The sequence below is a fragment of the Eleginops maclovinus genome, chromosome 18 (genome assembly GCF_036324505.1).
Source record: "Eleginops maclovinus isolate JMC-PN-2008 ecotype Puerto Natales chromosome 18, JC_Emac_rtc_rv5, whole genome shotgun sequence".
In the NCBI taxonomy this organism is placed as follows: domain Eukaryota; kingdom Metazoa; phylum Chordata; class Actinopteri; order Perciformes; family Eleginopidae; genus Eleginops; species Eleginops maclovinus.
In genome coordinates, this window is record NC_086366.1 from 4002185 (window position 1) to 4016253 (window position 14069).

The following is a 14069-nucleotide window of genomic DNA, read 5'->3' on the forward strand; positions in this document are numbered from 1 at the left end:
ACTCTCTGTGCTGCATGATGACTCGCAAATTAAAGGGACCTATATGCTTTTCGGGGTTTTGGTGTGTGTTATATAGGTTTTAGTGTATGTACATGGTCTGCAAAGGCTAAAATCCCTTGGGTCCCCCTTGCCTGTAACGCCTCCTTTGTTTACCTCCAGAACATAGTGACTCACTGTGTAACACTCGCGCTTCTATTGGTTAGCACTCCACCACATTGTACGTGATAGGCTAAGGGGTGGGACATCTCTAACGATTGACCAATCACAACAGAGCAGACTGGGCTCTGGTTTCAGACGGTAGTGTGAGAAAAATATAGAGCTTTTTGAACATTAAAGCATGGAGACATGTCCCAGTCGAGACAGAAAATAGAAATATAAACCTGAAATTTAAGGATAAAATGGCCCCTTTTAAGCGTCTTCTAAAGTGATGACTGGCAGACCATATTTAATAGAGCCACAGAGAGAAATGGCCTTGCATGAAGAAGGTTGAATGACATAAAACTCCACGATGTGAAATGCTGACGGCCTTCTTTTTATTGTGTCCACACTTCTTTATGGCAGAGATGTGTATTTGATGCCATGTGTTGTTTTTTATGAAAGAAAAAGAAAGATTTATGTGTGTCACAAAGAGTTTTACTGGCAGGTGTCAAGAGGTGGTTATAAGCCAAGGATTTCCATCACTCCATATTGATTTGTCCATATATAGTTTGAGACCTCTTTGTGAAATATTGACCGTGTTCGACCTCCATCTCCACAAACACTGCTCTCGTATCGACTGTCATACAACGAGTTTACCTCTCAATGTGAGACTTGAGCTAATGGTGGCTTTGATGGGTCTATTTTTTTCAGGAACTATTTTTGTGCCAAGGCAGAGCTGTCTTTGTTGCCTTCAGTGGAGCTATTATTACAGAGCTGAGTATTCACCGGAATGAGGCTTTCACTGACATCATAAAAATCTGATGGAGGAGGATGCAGCCTTTTACTGGACGAGTGTTTACTGTTAGTGTTGCATCCCGGCCTCTTTTGAGTAACCAGACCCCTGCCTCAGTCACACATTTAAGGGGTATTTCGTTTTGTATACAATGCATGATAATAAGACACCTTATAACCTGTACAATTGACACACAGTGAATGCAATAACTGCAGGACGTTTGTTCAAATTGAGCAAATTTGGATGAATTTGGAGCAGATTATTCCTGTCACTAAAGAGATTTCCTCTAAATGTAATTATTTCCTGAGGACAAAGTTAGATTTGTATTCAACCTGATGATGTGCCATTGTTCTTTTAGCTCTTTCTATTTTACATCTGCTTACTTACCAAATGCAGGATGAGGTTGTTTGGCAGACAGGGAGGACTGTGAATATACCGTGCCCTTACTGCAACCCTCTGTCTGAAACGAGAGCCCAGTCTGCTCTGATTGGTCAACCACTTAGAGATGTCCCGCCTCTTAGCCTGTCACGTACAATGTGTTGGAGCGCTAGCCAATAGAAGCACGAGTGTGAAATAGTGATGTCACTGTGTTCCTGAATTAAACAAAGGGGTCCAATGGAGGTGTTTCAGTGTGTGTGAGAGATTTTAGCCTTTGCAGACCATTTACATGCACCAAAACCCATATAACACACTACAGGAAAGGGGGAAAAAGCATAATGAGGCCTCTTTAATAAAAGGTGCTGCACAGTCCAGCTGCTGTTCCTGCAGTGAGCTTCCAAACTGTTCCTCAGGTTCACTGCTTGTTCTTCTGAGTTTTGGGAGCCGGCCACCGTCAGTAACAGCAGCACATGTTGAGAGAAGAAGAGACACATTCTTCTCCTGAAGTTTCACGCAATGGAAAGTTGGAGTCCTCTCTCTGCGTGTAAAGAGCAGCTGGCTGCAGTTTCGTTGGAGGAGAACCGGCTCTTTTTTGGCACCGGTCTCAGGACTCATAACTCAGCAGTCCCGGTGTTCAAAGACTACCAGGAAGAGTTCATTTAGGAAGTTAAAACAGGACACACACTCTGGAGGAATGTTTGTGTTTACTGAGTGTTTCATTGTTGCTGGTGAATAAAAGATGGAGTGAGCAGACTGTGAACATTAAGAGACCGTCTCTCTGCCCAGAAGGCCTCCAATGTTTATATTACATTATATAACTGGGATTGATGTGATTGAACTTTACTGTTCCTTTCCTGTTTTCAGGTTTTTTGACCACTAGGATTCCCTAAGGATATTAGCTACGTATTAACCTTATTGTCTGTGCTTTTTGTTAGTGTTTTATTTTATGGCTTTTGAGCTCATCACTGCAGTATTTATCTGTAGGGGGAGTTTTCTCAAGTTTCAGTTATCTGAGGGTAGTTTACAACGTACAAACAACATTCATCTTAATATGTTAAAGTCAGATTTGTTTTTTTTATAAAACTCAACATCATTTAAGAGCCCTGTAAGATAACAATAATAAGTTAAGTTAAAATAACTATATGTATACAATAAAACTAAAATGCACGACTAAAAATAATTAGAAAAATGTTAATCATAATAACTGATGCAGCATTACAATAGCAAGTATTATACACATATTTATAATTGGCTCCTCATTAAATAGGAACTTAAAATGCTCTTATAGATATTTATAAACAGATAAAAACTGTGAACGGAGACAATCGTGTTTTATTTTATAAAATAAATACAAAGATTTAAAAACGAAATCTGGAATAAAAGTCAGAAGGTGAAGTAAAAACCTGATTTAAGAAGACTAAATGTAATGCAAAAAAATATATAAGATTAACATAAGTAAAGTTCAAAAATGTGCACATTGGAGTAGAATATATACTGATAAATATGTAAAGATGTTTATATTATTGGAAAGAAAACGTTGATGAATATCGGATGTTAGAAATGCACAGTAACAATCCTACATATAATATACTGAACAGTTCAATAACTGCTGACATTATACAGCTGTTGGTATTGCACAGTTTAAGATAGTAAAATGATTTAAGGTATATTTTGAATTCAAGACTTGTACTTGCAATAGAGCACTTTAGTTGTTAGATGTTTCTACTTTTACTTCAGTAAAGGTTCAGAGTATCTTTCTTCCACTACTGCTGCAACTTTCCACCAGCAGAAAGAATTTCCCTGCAGGTATGACTGGAATAATTTACCATAGACTTTATAAATGACTACCACAGCAGCTTTAACACCACCCGGTGGCGCAGTGGAGCTCCTGAAGCAGAGCTGCTTTTCCCCATCTCTGAAAACATCAATGGGAAGAGTGGATTTGCATGTCCGGCCGCCTGTGCCAATGGGCGCACTGGGAAGGCTGGGTTAGCGGGTGGAGCCGGGGGAAGCAGCCCAGTTTAGTACACAGTCAACAACCAAAGCATCCGAGAGTACTACAGATACACCAATTCCTCCGAAACCTCCCTTAAGAATCGCTGTTCGTGCACCTTTTTTTTTATTCTGTGTGGTGTGTGTGCATGTGTGTATGTGGGCACCGAGCAGGTTTCCTTTGCGGCTCCACATCGCCTCGCTTCCTCAGTGCGGATAAAGAAGATTTTTTTTAAAAATACATTACCCATTACCCATTATTCTCGTGAAGGGCATACTACATTTGTGCTGGATTTACCCAGAGGAGGAGCGGGGAGCAGATCATCCGTCGTTCTCGTGGGTGAGTTCACCGTCCAATCTGGCATCCCGGTGTACTGACACTTCAAGGTTTTTTTATTATTGTGGGTCATCAGTGTCTTTATAATGAATAAATCCCCCGCGGAGAAGTGGGCGAACCTCTCTGATAACACATTAAATGCTGCATTAGAGACTCGCCGGGTTATTATACTCCAATGGAAAGAAACTGCAACGCTTTTAAGGAAATGGATCTCGCCAATGGGCCCATATGCGTGAAATGAATGAAATGTAGCAGCTCCAGTCTTTGATAGCGCCTAATCCACCCATAACCAAGAAGAAACAAGTATCCTAATTGGACTACAAAACCAGCAGCTACTCTCAATGTGAATATAATGTAAGAGATATTCCAATGTTGCCATATTGGATTCAAAAAGCTGTAACTTTATAGGCCTGGTATGAATTATAGCTCTTTATTATGACCGATTAGAGTCAGAAAATGTGGTTATTACGTCATTATTGGCGTGGGAATGTGATGTAGACTGAGCTGTAATGAGTCACGTTGATTCGTGGATAATGTTTGCTTCATAGGTTCGCATTGTTTCTGTGTGTTTCCTCCAGAACAGCATGGTCACCGCTAAAAAAAAAACGCGCCTTGAGTTTGAATATTTAAGACCATAATACTTCTCCCTGTCTGCAGGCTTCACTCGGTTGCATCATGTTGCAATGCTTTATTGTGTGTTTTGGGTGTGCTTGCTCCGTATTCAAAGTTACTCAGGGCTTACTCTTTGTTGCAAAACAGTGCTGCAGATTACTGTGATCTCTCAAAAAAAGAGTGTTGCAGGAATAATACACACACTCCCTCACACACTTGGCACACATGCCTTCGTACTATATAGGCCCAGTAAATGCATGTGGCTCTATTGTCTGTGGAGCTCCATCTGTTCCATGACATGGCATTCCTCAGACAGCCAGTCATGCTGTTAGGGGGTGGTCCGCCCTCACCCACTGAGAGAGAGAGAGAGAGAGAAAGAGTCACATGGGGTGTATTAAGAGAGTAGGTGCAGGGCTCAGGGTGTCTCAGCTCACAAGCCCCTGGACCACCTGCATAGACAGCTCCAGGAGGATGGCTAGATTTAGTCTAAACGCTGGAGCCAAAAGGCGGTTAAATCTGGCCGGGATATTGAACTAGATTATGCGAGCTAAAGGCTACAACTGGGGCTAGTTTTGGTGTAGGGAATGGGGCTAAAGGAAGGATGTATTTGGTCTAACCTGCTGGCGCTAGTGAGTAGAAGGCAGCTTTAGTGTGGAGTGGAGGCCAGAGGAAGGTTAAGTACGGTCTGGGGCTAAAAGAGCTTGGTTTTGTCTGGTCGTTGGGCTAGATTGCGTAGAGAAAGGTCAGGTTTGGTCCAAAGCTGGAGGAAAGCTAGGTTTGGTCAAAGGTTGTGACGAAAAGTAGGTTATTGGAGCAAAATGGGTGCAATATTTGGTCTTGAGCTAGTTGAAGTTTAAGTTTGATCCAGAGATGCGATTAGAGTGAAGCTAAGTTGGTCTGATATGGAGTTAGTTGGAGGTTACCTTTGGTACAATTGGGGTGTAATGATGGCTAATAAATAGGGTTAGAGGAATGCTGTCCCAGAGCTATTACGAGAGGAAAGCTATGTTTGGTCTGAATATTAGGCCAGAGGAAGCTTACTTTGGGCCCAGAAAAATAATACATTTGTCTTCGAACTGAGGTAAAAGAAAGCTTAGTCTTTGCCAAAACTGGGGCCAGTGAAAGGCTATATTTGGTATGGATATAAGGCTAGAGGTAGGCTTAGTTTGGTCTAGAACTGGAGCTAGAAGAGAGCGTCATTTTGTCTAGAACTGGGCCAAGAGAAAGCATAATTTTGCTCTGGAAACAAGAGTAGAGGCGGGCAGAGTTTGTTCCAGAACTGGGACAGAAGAAAGGTTTGGTCCAGAAAGGGGGCTGGAGGGAGATCAGATTTGGTCTCCAGCGGGTGATAAAGAAAGATTTACCAGAATTTGAAGTCCAAACCGGGCGCTGCTGGACATTAATTGGCTCTGATGTAGCTAATCACTGTTTCAGCTCAGTGATCAGAACTAGAACATAATTACACCGCCCCCATCCAAACAGCACTACATACACACAAATGTATTCACACAAACACACACGCACACACACACACACACACACACACACACACACACACACACACACACACACACACACACACACACACACACACACACACACACACACACACACACTCTCTCTCTCAATTTCCCCTCAGACCATTTCCCCTCTCCCACTGCTCTGATTGCTGCATTAGGACTTGGCTGTCTTTTGTTGTCCACACACTCATGCATGCACAAAAGGGGGAGGGTTGGCGCAGCTGAGACCACAATACAGCGGGGATCAGAGGTCATCCAGCGGGCCAATCAGGGGGCCTGTCTGGGTCGGCTGGTGGAGGATGGAGGGCGTCTCCCCCCTTTGTGCCGGTCAGGGAGGGTCCGCTAAACAAGAGGCTCGACTTCCAGCCCCGTCAAGCTTCCTCAGAGCCAGACACACCAGCCCCGGCACACTTTGTTATAGACTGCGGGTCAGGGGCTTGTCCAGCTTACAGGAAGTCCTTTATTGATTTATGATTCGGCTTCTGGTTGGTCTCCTGGAAGCTGGAGTTGCTGGAGAATCAGAATCAGAATTCCTTTATCCGTCGCACAAATGCTGTGTTATTTATAGAGCACTTTTCAAGAACCTCAAAGACACTTTAAAGAGCAAAACTGCAACACCCTACAAAAGGGAAAATGTACATTGTTACAGCTAAGTGTTGACAATAGAACTCCATTATATAAAAAGGCATGCACATAGATTTAAAATAAAAATTAGTACAATTTACAGAAGTACACACTCAGGGTAAATAAGGAAGTAGCAGCAGTATTTATACAATTAAAAACTGAAGTGTGATAAGTGTGCAATTATTATTACACATAGTGACGTTAGGATTCTTGTTACAGTAATGGATAGACTGACTAGGACTGAAATATGTATACAACTATGAGGTATATTTAGAGGTGGAATAAGTACTCAGATCTTGTTCTTGAGTAAAAGTAGAAGTACTCAGATCTTGTTCTTAAGTAAAAGTAGAAGTACTCAGATCTTGTTCTTGAGTAGAAGTGTAAGTACTCAGATCTTGTTCTTGAGTAAAAGTAGAAGTACTCAGATCTTGTACTTGAGTAAAATTAGAAGTACTCAGATCTTGTACTTGAGTAAAGTAGAAGTACTCAGATCTTGTACTTGAGTAAAATTAGAAGTACTCAGATCTTGTACTTGAGTAAAGTAGAAGTACTCAGATCTTGTACTTGAGTAAAGTAGAAGTACCAGAGTGTAGGAATACTCTGTCACAGTAAAAGTATTCTAAATGTTCCTCCAGTGAAAGTAGAAAGTACTCTCCTCTAAATGTACTTAAAGTAGCGACAGTAAAAGTAGTCATTGTCTGATTGGTCCATTTCAGAATAATATCTCTGATATGTTTTATAATGATTGATCATTAAAGTGTTCTCAGAGCTGGTAAAGGTGCAGCTAGTTTGAATGGCTTTGTATACTGCAGGGTAGCTGCTGGATTTACTGCAGGTGAACTAAAGTCTGATTTAAGGTTTCCTTATATTTCACATCTTTATTCCTAATCTGCCCGGTAACTAAAGGTATTAAATAAATGTAGTGAGTAAACAACTACCTCTGAATTGTTATGGAGAAAATGGAAATACTCAGTCACTTACACCGCTGGCTATTTAAAAAAATGTCTAATGGACGATTTGGGGATCAGTGGGGTTCAATTGTTTCAGTTGTAAAATGTGCGTGGGTGTTAATGAATGAAACCAAGACCCTCCAGCTAAAACCTTAATTTGACTACAGTTTGCTATTTCTGGTGATGGTATTAATTAAAGAACTATACTACGCTATTGACTCTAAAAGTACTTTAGAGATGTCGAAGACAGGAAGCGTGGAAAAGGAGGTGAGTGGCGGGAAGAGGAAGTGCTTTCGAGACAGGAGGGTGCTGAGGACGAAAGACAAAACAACAGAAATGAAGCGAGGCAGATCGAGGCTGGAGAAGCGCAGAAGGGAGAGCAAAAAGAAGAGTGAGAATTAGCCTACAGGGACACATTCAACACCATTTGTTCCCCGTTCGCAGTGTTTCAATGGTGGTAGAAAGTCCTCTGCTTATGAGACGTGATCATGTCAATGTGCAGACACATAAGATGTACTTGTCTTCTGAAATGTACGTCACCCTCCCTCTCACTTCCAGCTCTACTGTCTGATGCCTCTAAGTGCTTTCAGTATATGCTGAGTGGAGTTATCTGATTTCTGCAGGCTAGTTAAATGCAAAACACCACTCCCTCACATAGTTCCGTTACTGCACACGATAATGGCACGCTCACAGTGCAAACACATGGGCCCATTGTCCCGTCGTCATGTGTGTTATTGTGTGCATTGGATGTGCTTTTATTGCCGTGCATTATGTTGCTCTGGATTGATAAGTGTTCTGTCTGGTGGACGCTCATGTGTGAAGGCAGCGGTTTGTGTTGTGTGATTTGGCCATGCGTGTGTGTGCACTGGGAGGCGTGTGTGTGAGTGTGTGTGTGAGCCTGTTTGCCGGCGATCAGCAGTTTATTTCTTTGCTTCAGTGACATTTTTCTCTGCAGATAACAAGGGATTGTGGAAATGGGTCTTTACTCAGCAGCCTCTGCCACGAGCGCAGCGCTCATCCCAACTTATAACTGTCACTTTGTGCTGCGTATTTTTTAACTCTCTTTGCTCTCTTGATTTATTTCTTGGCGCTGACCTATTTCAGCCTGTTTAGCAGTTGACGCTCTGATGCAACAGCTCCATGAGGATCGCAGTGCAGAAAACCTATAATGCATCACAAAAACAATCCCCAAACACCACAATCCTCCCGCAGGACCTGGTTTGATCTTTATGCTTTTAGCAACTGCTTTGCTTGCTGCTTGTTGGTTGTTTTCACATGGTTTATCCCAAATTACACCTATAGCACTAACTGTTATTGTCCAACACATAATGTGGTTTAACAGATATCTCTTATTGCAGTGTGACTACTACTAAAAGCGTTCACCACCTAGAGAGCATGTTTAAAGAGGCCCTATTATGCTTTTAGGGGTTTTCCCTTTCCTGTAGTGTGTTATACAGGTTTCTGTGCATGTAAATGGTCTGCAAAGGCTAAAATCCCTGTGTTCTCTCCAGAGTTTCTCTCCCAAACACTTCCCCCCTGAATAGAGGAATAGGAACAGTGCTTCGCTTAGCATAAAAACTCTGAATCGGTTAATTTGTAATTCTGAATATTGGTAAAGAAATGTGCAACCGTTGCGTCCCTTGATCCCTGTCTACCTGCTGAACACAGCTGTTACATGTCATGTTACATTACATTTAGCTGCTTGAATGTATGGCAGGATTCATGAAAAAAAAGTGCATGGACTTTCCCCGGATTATAGTAAAGCGTGGTTGCATAATCAGGATTCTCCATTTGATTTACACACAGAGGTAAATGAGCCCAGATGGCCCGACGGCCCTTCAGAGGGCCCGCTTTTAGTTTCTAATCTTGTGTTATTTACAGGACCTACATCAGACATATGACGACTTTCCACTGCGGTCCTCCGTAATGATTCAAAGCCTGTGTGTGCTGCTGGGCTTTGGTCTGGGGAAAAAAACCCTGTGTTTAATGTAAGGCAGACCTCTACTCTGCACTGTTTCAGAGCAACGTCAAGGCACAGAGATTGTTAGACAGAAGCTAAATCTTGCAGAACACAGAGGGAACTGTTCACTGTGTGTGTGTGTATGTGTGTGTGTGTGTCTGTGTGTGTGTGTGTGAGAGAGAGAGGTTAGGGTGTGAGAGCGAGGTGACAACACTTAAAAGCATTTTTATGGTTGATGGTTTGCATCTGTGTAGTGTGTGTTCTGTCTGCGATGCAGAGAGTGAAGGATGGAGGACAGCTGACTGCAGTTTTCTGCTCGTTGAGGACATGTATAGGAATCTGCAGCACTCTCTCGTGTGTGTGTGTGTGTGTGTGTGTGTGTGTGTGTGTGTGTGTGTGTGTGTGTGTGTGTGTGTGTGTGTGTGTGTGTGTGTGTGTGTGTGTGTGTGTGTGTGTGTGTGTGTGTGTGTGTGTGTGTGTGTGTGTGTGTGTGTGTGTGTGTGTGTGTGTGGGGGCATGTTTGAGTTTTTGTGGGAAAGCAACCACAAGGTACCTCCAGCTGAAAAGGAATGAGTCACCGGAGAGAGCCAGTACATCATGCCTCTATTTTTATTTTGGTGTGTGTGTGTGTGTGTGTGTGTGTGTGTGTGTGTGTGTGTGTGCGCATAATGTAAAGTGCAAGTAAACCTGTTACTGCAGAAGGCAAAACATGACAGGGTGTGGCAAAATAAAAGGTCAGGGAATGTAACTGTAGATTAAAACTGCATGGAAAGTCTGACATGAGGGCTATTAAGCATAATAGGGCCCCTTTACATTCTTAACATACACCGTAGTTATCAGACCTTCAAATATCCTTTGATGTGTAAAAACTTGTGGACTTTCCCAGTAAAATGTGCCTGTATTAATGGGGCTATAGTACATTAGGCTACTGTTAGTACCCTATAAGTTGACACCCTGAGCTAACAGTTCAATTAATGCAGAAGTGAACTATCTTCCTTGTTAATTATAACGACTTTAATCAGCTGCGGTTTCAGAAGGACATGTCTTGTTGTGACAGGAGGAAGATAAACTAAATATAAATGTCTGGTATTAAAAAGGATTAAAGGAACACAGCGCTCTTGATAAGTTCTTGCAGCAGTGTGTTGTCACTGTTTTATATTTTGCACTAAATCTGCTGTGAGTTTTGGCTGGTTTTTGGTCCCTACGGTAAATAATAGTCTATATTTCTTTACCGCCATGAATCAGTTGTGGCTCTAATGTGATCACGAACAAAATCATATCACGGTCCAATAAGATAATATTTAGGACATCAGTTATTGCTTCCCCTTTTCTCCAAAGGTATGAATGCAATATACTAGTAGTTTCATTTGATTTGGTGACAGTTTATATTGAGTCCTTTGCTTAAATCCATCACTGATGCCAGAGCCAAGACATCCCTTGTTTGTTTGTTTGTTTTGTGCTTCACACACTCCTACAGGTTGCACTATAACCCTACATCCAGCTGTTGTAATAAAAGGGACAGCCTGTGTCGTTTTCTGAGCAGACTTCCCTCCTGCTGCGGTACAGTGCACTTGTTAAATCGTAGAAGTGATGTCTGGGTTTATAAAACATGCGCGTGTTTACCGGTGTGATGACTCATGGTTGCTATGGTGAGGCACTCTGACAGAAGAAGGAGCATCTGACTGTTCCCCTTTCTCCGCTGCAATCATACATCTATATCCCTCTTTTCGTTACCGTGATATCTTTCCATCATGAGTCAATTTCTTTGTGTCAGTATTGTAGGAGTCACCGGCTTTCATTTCATTACTTTCTCTTCTTTTTATTTCTTTTCTTGGTTTTCTTGGTCTATGCAAAGTCAGGATAAAGTGACGTCCTTCCAAAACCCAAGGATATTTAATTTAATATGGTGTAAAACTGAAAAAACCTGGAGCATTTTTATATTTTATATATTTTTTAATATTTATATATATTGTTCTGAATTAAAATACTTAGGAGTTGATCTTGGTCTTTTCCCTAAATAATTTCTTCTATAAAATGTCAGAAGTTGTCCAAAAAAAGTCTGACTTTTTTAGTCCGAGGTAATGTCAGTCCAAAAACCCAAATATGTTTCCTTTAATGTCATATAATACACAGCAAAGCAGGACATGTCCATATTTCATAAGCTAAATTAAATTGTCTGTAAATTGTAAAAAATACCAGTTCCTTTAAGTCCAATTGAAATAGTGTAGCTGAATTTTCTGCAGTTTTTTTGCAGTAATATTTGTTTAGCAATCGGTTTGCAAAATAATTGTTGATTTTTCTTCCGACCATCTTCCAATGGTTGCAGCACTAGTTATCTGTTATGTCCATGCTGCTCTTTATTATGTTGTACTCTTTATCTCTTTTCCTTCTAAATATGCCTCCTATCTTTAGATCTGCAGCCCTCAACAACCTTGAATAGCTTTTTATATACTGTAGATTTCCCTTTATACCCCCATCGCTGCTCCTCTCCTCTCAGTCCTGTCCCTCGGCCTGGGTCTGCCAGCTGTTTGCCAGATGTGGGCCTCTCCTGCAGCTGTTGGCATCATGATCACGCAGAACAGACGACTGAGGGGGAAATGACCCCTCCGTAGTAATCCTGCAGCACACGTGAGAAGGATAAATATATGAAAAACTGCAGGAAGTAGGAAGGAAATGCATTAAACACTCCAAATCTATGAATAGTCAAAAACAGGGAATTTACAGTAATATCCTGCCATGCAGTGGGAGAGTCAAAAAAACATAAACACTTTAGAGACTACCAAACATGGACTGCAAATCACTTTATGAACATTACAGTGATGCAACAGGAGATAAACATGCCATTACGTAGTGTAAGGTCACTGCTGAGTCCCTCAGACAGACTTTAGTGTACGTCTTTATTACGACATAAAGGGTGTGCATCTATTATAAAACATTACAGAGATGCAGAATTATGCAACAACACAGGGAGAGAAAAAGGTTTTTGTTGAGTTTGAGGTAAAGAAAAAGGATCAAGAGAAAGCTGGCTGAGTCACGAGTGCAGACAGAAATAGATGAGATGTTGAGAAGCAAAGGAGGTGAAAATAGGTGTTGCTGGTGAGTGAAATCATTTCTCCCAAATGTCACCTTTCAAAAGCAAAAAATAACATCATTGCGGTAAGATATTTTTCACAACCAACCCTGTGTTCTTCTCTCTGTTGAAGCAATTGTGTGAATCTTGACAACAACTCTTCCTCACTTTAAATGAGAACAAAATGATGCTAGCAGTCGGTTATCTTAGCAGGCTGAAAGAGCCTGGCCTGGCTTTGTCCAAAAGTTAAAAAATAACATCATAACAAGACCTGTAAAGCTTTGTAATTAACACATTATATTTGGTTCTATATAAAACAAAAGTGTAAAACCATCAAATTGTTGATACCTTTCATTTACGAAGCTAATGCTAACAAGAGGCTACCAGTTTACCCTCCTTTTTGTGTGGGAAGCTAATGCTAACGGTCTACTCCTTTGTTGCAGTTTCCAATGTTTATATAATGTATTTGACATTTCTTTTTAAAGTTATACATCAGAAAAGTATTGTAGCATATTTGGGACAACGATAAGAGTATAAACTCATGTCAAGTAAGACTGACAGGAGATGTTGTTTGTTTTGCAAAAGCAGTGCCTCAGTTGGAGGCTGCCAAACGGTCGATAAAAGTGTTTATTTGCATAAGATATCTGGAAAAGGCTAGTGCATAGAGGCTGCTTCAATAAATGTCGTATTGAAAAGAGAATAGATTGATATTTACGACATTTTAACAAGGGAGAAAATATGAAAAATAACTCTAGTAGGGAATCAAATCATCATCAGACATTGGTTTTTCACAAGACAGAAGCTCTTTGCCGTGGCAGATGGATGAGGCTGGAGGCCGAGAGAAGAGAGGTGAGGAGATGGACAGAGCGGGGCGAGAAGGGGGAGGGACAAAAAGGGAGGAAGAGGTGTTGAGCTGCCATGAAATGCCACTGTGAAAAAAGGGCATGGATGCTTTTGATAATGTTAGCATTTAGAGTTGATGTGTCCTGTCGTGGCCGCTCAGGGGAAAACACTTTTTGATAAGGGCAACATTTTGATTGATTCCTCCCAGTCCTCTGTTCTTAAAAAGCTCCCCTTTATCGCTCCCTGTCCTCACCCTTTCCTCTCAAAAACATCCACTTTCTCCATCTATCTCACTTTCCCCTCCAGCCTTTCCCGGTCAGGGGAAGTGGCAGCCGGCTCGCTCTCCGAGAAACAGACCGACCTTTGTCTGTCTTTCACTGTATGAGTTCGAGGAACCCGGTCCACCCAGTAAGCCCAGTAAGCCCAGTAGGGATTCAGGGTTTGTCTGTGTCCAGCCAGCCACCCAGAACGCCTGTAAATCAGCCAGTCACTCAAGCCAAGGCCTCAGTCTCTGTAGCTGTGGTCTGTCAGGTGTTGTGTTAGGCACTGTGCGCTGTGAGGAGGAATAGATGGGAAAGCATGACGGAGACAGAAACACCGCAGAACTGGGTTGCATGTTTTCCGAGCATAACCAAACTGTGCAATGATTCTGAAACCCGAACAAAAGCTTTGCCGTTCAAAACCTCCCCGGTTTCCTTGGACGAATGCTAAAGTGTGAAATTATTGCAGCCAAATTTAGTACGTGATGCCATAAAATGAGAGAAACCAAAGGGAACTGTGGGATGTTTTACAGTTGACAAAAAGGCACTAAAACACGTGTTTATTGTCTATTTTAATCTTATTTTTTAAAGA